The 5,617-nt window shown below is 42.4% G+C and overlaps 1 protein-coding gene across 6 annotated transcripts in view; it reads right to left on the bottom strand.

Moving 5' to 3' along the window:
- The window catches only part of Specc1 (sperm antigen with calponin homology and coiled-coil domains 1), a 267,085-nt gene that overhangs the window by 96,037 nt on the left and 165,431 nt on the right, over window positions 1-5,617 (bottom strand). The window lies entirely within an intron of this gene.

The following is a 5,617-nucleotide window of genomic DNA, read 5'->3' as shown; positions in this document are numbered from 1 at the left end:
GCCTGCCTCTGCCTACCGAGTGCTGGGATTAAAGGTGTGTGCCACCACGCCCGGCTGAGTTTAGTTTTTCTAACTTGGGAATTCAACTATCAGACATCCAAACTTGGTTTTTGGTGACTCCTTTGAAAAACAGAAATCACTTCCAAGCTCTGCAAGCATCTTTCATCTTTAAAAACTAACTATTCAGTCAGATTCAAACAGATCACCACGAATTCTCAGTGAGAGGACATCAAGAGTCCTCCCTGATTCACCAACAACTAAACCCAGGTAGCAACCTAGTGAGCTGTGGTCAGACCAGGCTGGGATCTGAGCAAATGTCACCACTTCCTCCAAGCTTTGGGACATTTTTGAATTTTGGGGGAAAAGTACTGTTGCCTTACAGTTTCCTTGGAAATACTTGGAGAAGGACATGCGAGCACAGGGAATATTTTGAGGAGTGCTCCTGATTCTCAGTGTGGGAAAGTCATGAAGCAGCAGATTTGTGATACTATCTCACGATGGCATCCACTGACCCCTCTGGGAGAGGGCCACACCCAGCATTCCCTTTATACCGACCCCACTGTAAAGGCCCTGGTCTCTATTTTCTCAATGAATTAGCCATATGAAACACTACCCAGAGAGGGCCATCTTGGAAGGGGCTCCAGTTAGGTGCTGTCATTGATCCTCAATAGTGGAGTAAAAGAGAGTGGGAGCCTGCGTGGAGACGTGAGAAGGTTGTGTTGCCGTATACATAGCTGGAGTCTCTCCCACCGGAGAAACGGGTGTAAATAACTGGCTGTGATGGCGTTAGAACTGGGTGACTGGATTATGTGGAATAATGATTTTTGCAAGATGAACCCATACAGTCTGCTTTAGTTTATCATGATGAACTAGCATTGTGGACATCAAGCTGGAGATCAACTATAAACCAAGCCCTTATCATAGCACAAACTGGCCCCAGGACAGAGAATGCAGAATAAAGCAGATAAGGAAAAAACTTAACAATATAACATTATCACCAATACATAAGGAAGCAAAAATCCATTACATTAAGCAAAAATCCATTACATTTAGAGTAAAAGCATGGGGGCTGGTGAGATGGCTCAGTGGGTAAGAGCACCTGACTGCTCTTCCGAAGGTCTGGAGTTCAAATCCCAGCAACCACATGGTGGCTCATAACCATCCGTAACAAGATCTGACGCCCTCTTCTGGAGTGTCTGAAGACAGCTACAGTGTACTTACATATAATAAATAAATAAATCTTTTTAAAAAAATGTTATTTTAAAAAAAGAGTAAAAGCATGGTGTGAGTTGAAAATGGAGTCTAAATATTTTAGTTTACGGCTGGGTTTAGTAGGTTCCGATGGCAAAGGCAGCATCTTGAAAAATCAGACTCTGCCTTTGAGAAGTCATTTCATATTCTATTCAAATAATCACACACAAATTACAGAGCAGGGCAGGATTAGAGCTAGGTCACTGCAATAAATTCTCGCAACATTGAAGTTGTGTCAAGAGTTTATCAGAAATGAGCACATGGAGGAGGTGCTGCCCAGAGGAAGCGGTCTGGCTTGTCACACTGCTGCTTCTTGTGTCTAGATGTCAGCTTGGAGGCTTTGCTTTGGCAGCATTAAGGATGAACCTAGGGTCTTGCCATGTCCAGTCAGAGGAGTTGACCACTTTACTAAATTTGGTTATTATAATGTCCATTAAGTAATTTTGAATACTAAAAACAAAAAAAATTAGAACAGGGAACAAAAAAGTTACAAGTTTTTCCTACCCTTTTCTCTTCTTTAAAAATTATTTCATTTTTATATGGGAGAGTATTTAACCTGTATATATGTCTATGTACCATGAGCATGCCTACAACCCGCAGAGGCTAGAAAGTTATCAGACCTCCAAGAACTGAAGTTACAGACAGTTGTAAGGGCCATGTGGGTGCTGGGAATTGAACCCAGGTCTTCTGGAAGAGCAGCCAGTGCTCCTAACCACTGAACCTTCACACTAGTCCTTTCCTACCCTTTTCAACAGTGCCTCCTCTAATCAAGTTTAACTTTATAGACCTTGGAATGCGCATCAGGACATTACTGTTAGATACAGTTTTACTGTTTCTGAAGGGAAGGGTGGGCAAAGAGAAGCAAAGGTCTTGATATAGGAGGCACTTTGGCCTAGAAGCTGAGCAGCCATCAACATGAGGTCAGGGAGTGTAGGGACAAGAGCAGATGAAAGCCTTGGTGAGTGAACATTGTTCTTGCTCCCAGATAGCTCTCCTCATGTTTGGATTCTATGCACTTTCTCAGGAAACAACACAACCACCTTTACAGCCATCCAGGCCTAGGTCTGTGCAGGGAGAGAATAACTCCTTCTGCAATCCTCAATAACAAATCAGTACTCAGCAAGCCCTACTGGGCCCAACTCCTAGTCATCTAAATGTTTCTCCATTCCTTGTCCTCCAAGCCCAGCCTAGTCAGCCCTTGGCTTTCTCATCTGTGGCCAGATAATCTTTTTCAACTATAAATGTTATCACCATCATCATCATCGGATTTTCAAGACAGGGTTTCTCTGTGTAGCCCTGGTTGTCCTGGAACTCACTCTGTAGACCAGGCTGGCCTCCCACTCAGAGATTTGCCTGCCTCTGCCTCCCAAGTGCTGGGATTAAAGTTATGTATCATCACCACAAAACTTTGTTTTCTTTTTTCCATAATTAATTTTTAAAATTCCACAGACCAGGCCATCATCAAGACAACACAGGGAAAAGACACCTGCCACCAACCCTGACCTGAGTTTGGTTCGGAGAACCTGTATGGGAGTGCAAACTCTGACTTCTACATGTAAGCTGTGGCACATGTATCCAAAGCAAAATAAATAAATTAAAAATGTTTTTAAAAGAAAAACAAGCTGGGCGGTGGTGGCACATGCCTTTAATCCCAGCACTCGGGAGGCAGAGGCAGGCGGATTTCTGAGCTCGAGGCCAGCCTGGTCTACAAAGTGAGTTCCAGGACAGCCAGGGCTATACAGAGAAACCCTGTCTTGAAAAACAAAAAACAAAAAACAAAAAAAACAATAAAAAGAAAAATAAAAGAAAATAAAACAAACCCTCAAGACAAATGGATTTCGCAAAATTAAAAATGGAAAAGTGTGGGCTTCAAGAGATATTATATAAGACAATGAAAAATAATGCAAAAGGCAGCATTTCTGTACAATGCACCATTAGCCAGGAAAAAGAAATGAAGTCATGACACATACCATCCATGGATTTACCTTGGGAAACAAACAAACAAACAAACACACACCATGCTAAGTGAAGAAAAGGCCAGTGATGAATGATTACTTGGAATGCTGGCAGAGTCAAACCTAAAGATACAGAAAGCAGATTACAGACTGCAGAGGTTAGGAGGGACATGAGCTCGAGAGTTACCTGCTAATAGGTTCAAAGTTTCCTCAAGGGTCGATAAGAGCTGTCAATCAGCCTGTAGTGATCACTGCACAGCCACATGAACATACTAGACAGCTCTGATCAGTTCACTTTGGCATTATAGCGCAATAAACTTTTAAATACCTTCCCCTCCTCTCTTTTCCCTTCCCTCATTCCTCTCCTCACTTGCTCTCTTCCCGACCTTTTTGGGACAGAGTCACTACTTAGCTGGCATCAAATACACAATCTCCCTGTCTCAACCAACCAAGTACTTGGGATTACAGGTGGGTGCCACCACGCCTAGCCAAAACCACTTTCCTGATAGTTCTCTCTCTTTTTTCCTTCCTTCCCCCCCCCTCTCTCTCTCTCTCTCTCTTTCTTTCTTTCTCTTTTTCTACAAAGCTGTTGACCTTATCATAAGTGAGTAAAGTTCTCCTAATTATAAGGCTTTCTTTCTCTGAACCAAAGGTTGTTGGGTTTAACATCCGTTAATGTGTTATTCTGAACACATTGCTGCCTCAACTTTGATTTTAAAAGGTAGTACAAGTCCATGATTAAGAATACCTATCCAGCCTGGTCTACAAAGTGAGTTCCAGGACAGCCAGGGCTACACAGAGAAACCTTGTCTTGAACCGCCCCCCCCCCCAAAAAAAAAAGAATACCTATAATACATATGGTTCAATCTTTGAACACTGGCTCCAGAAATTGAAAAATTAGACTAATAATTGTTTTCTGCTTTGGTCTGCACAATTGGGAAAAAAAAAAAGAGGGCTGAAGAGATGGTTCAGGGTTAAGAGCACTTGCAGCTCTTCTAGAGTACCTGAGCTTGGCTCCCAGCACCCATATTAAGGAAGCTCATAACAGTATCACTCCAGTTCCAGGAGATCTGACCCCTCTGGCTTCCATGGGCACCTACACTCATATGCACAGACAGCATACACCTACATATAATTAAAAACAATAAAAATCTTTAAAAAGAAATGCTTAATGTCGTGTCAACAGTAAAAGCTGAAGTTTAATGATCTAGAGTTTCTGGAAGTACTTTTGCTCAGCTGGGACAGAAATCAGAAACAGGGACAATGCAGCCCCCTTAATGTCCGAGCTCAGACCTGACATCAGTCACTCTGCTCTTTAGTGTACGTATGCTCTGAGCGTCAGCAGCACAGCATCTAGCTACTGTTTGTCAGTCCTCAGCAGTCAGAACTGCTCCTTCTTGGACTCTCTGGAAGTCTCCCAGCGGTAAGGCCACTTGCTCCGGCAGCCCCTCTGCAGGCCTACAGAACGTCACCTGTAATGCTTGCGCTGGAGTACTTGCACATTTATGCTCATAGCATAAACTGATTTTTTGAATCACTGACAGCCATTAAATAAAGGGGGAGGATGCTTTCACCCTCCACCCCCCCCAGCAGTTTCCCAAGCCACAGATCCAGAGCTGGAAAGAAGACAGGAATAAGGAGCCAGCCTGCACTCTGTGAGGCAGGAGACTATCACACAGTCACCACCAATAACCCTGTATCACACAACATTCCAGCCAAATCAGAGTTATTTTAAAATTGAAAGCCATGGCCACTTATTTAATCTTGGGCTTTAAGCTAAAAAAAAAAAAAAAAAAAAAATTCAGGAAATGATTAACAGATTTGAATGACATAATTTAGTACCAAGTTTTGGCAAGGGCTCAAGGATGCAAGTACTCTCATGAACTGGTGGGAACAAATTGGCATACTATTTCTGGCAGGCAATTTGGCTAAATGTGTTGAAAGTCTTTAAAATGTTTATACTCTTTGACTCACTAAGTCAACGTCTAGGAATTTCTCCTGAAGAAATAATCAAGAGATATATAAAAATTTACTTTTAATATTCTAAGGCCAGAAAGAACATAAACAACCAATAATAAACACATAGCAATAACAGTGGACTGGTGAATATAAAACAGTCGCATGATAAATACTAGCCGGCATTGAAATCAACATTTTAAAAAACCAGTGCTAGAATATGCTCAGAAAGTATTAAATGTGTCAAAAAGTCCATCAATGTATACAGGATGGTTCTAAATTTTATTTTATTCTATTTTTGTGTGGAGCTAGGGATCAAATCTAAAGCCTCGAGGAGGCTATGAAAGTATTCTACCAGCCGGGCCTGGTGGCGCAGGCCTTTAATCCCAGCACTCGGGAGGCAGAGGCAGGCGGATTTCTGAGTTCGAGGCCAGCCTGGTCTACAGAGTGAGTTC

The sequence above is a fragment of the Mus pahari genome, chromosome 14 (assembly GCF_900095145.1).
Source record: "Mus pahari chromosome 14, PAHARI_EIJ_v1.1, whole genome shotgun sequence".
In the NCBI taxonomy this organism is placed as follows: domain Eukaryota; kingdom Metazoa; phylum Chordata; class Mammalia; order Rodentia; family Muridae; genus Mus; species Mus pahari.
Note: the sequence above shows the minus strand (reverse complement) of the source record. Positions and strands in the feature narration are given on the sequence as shown.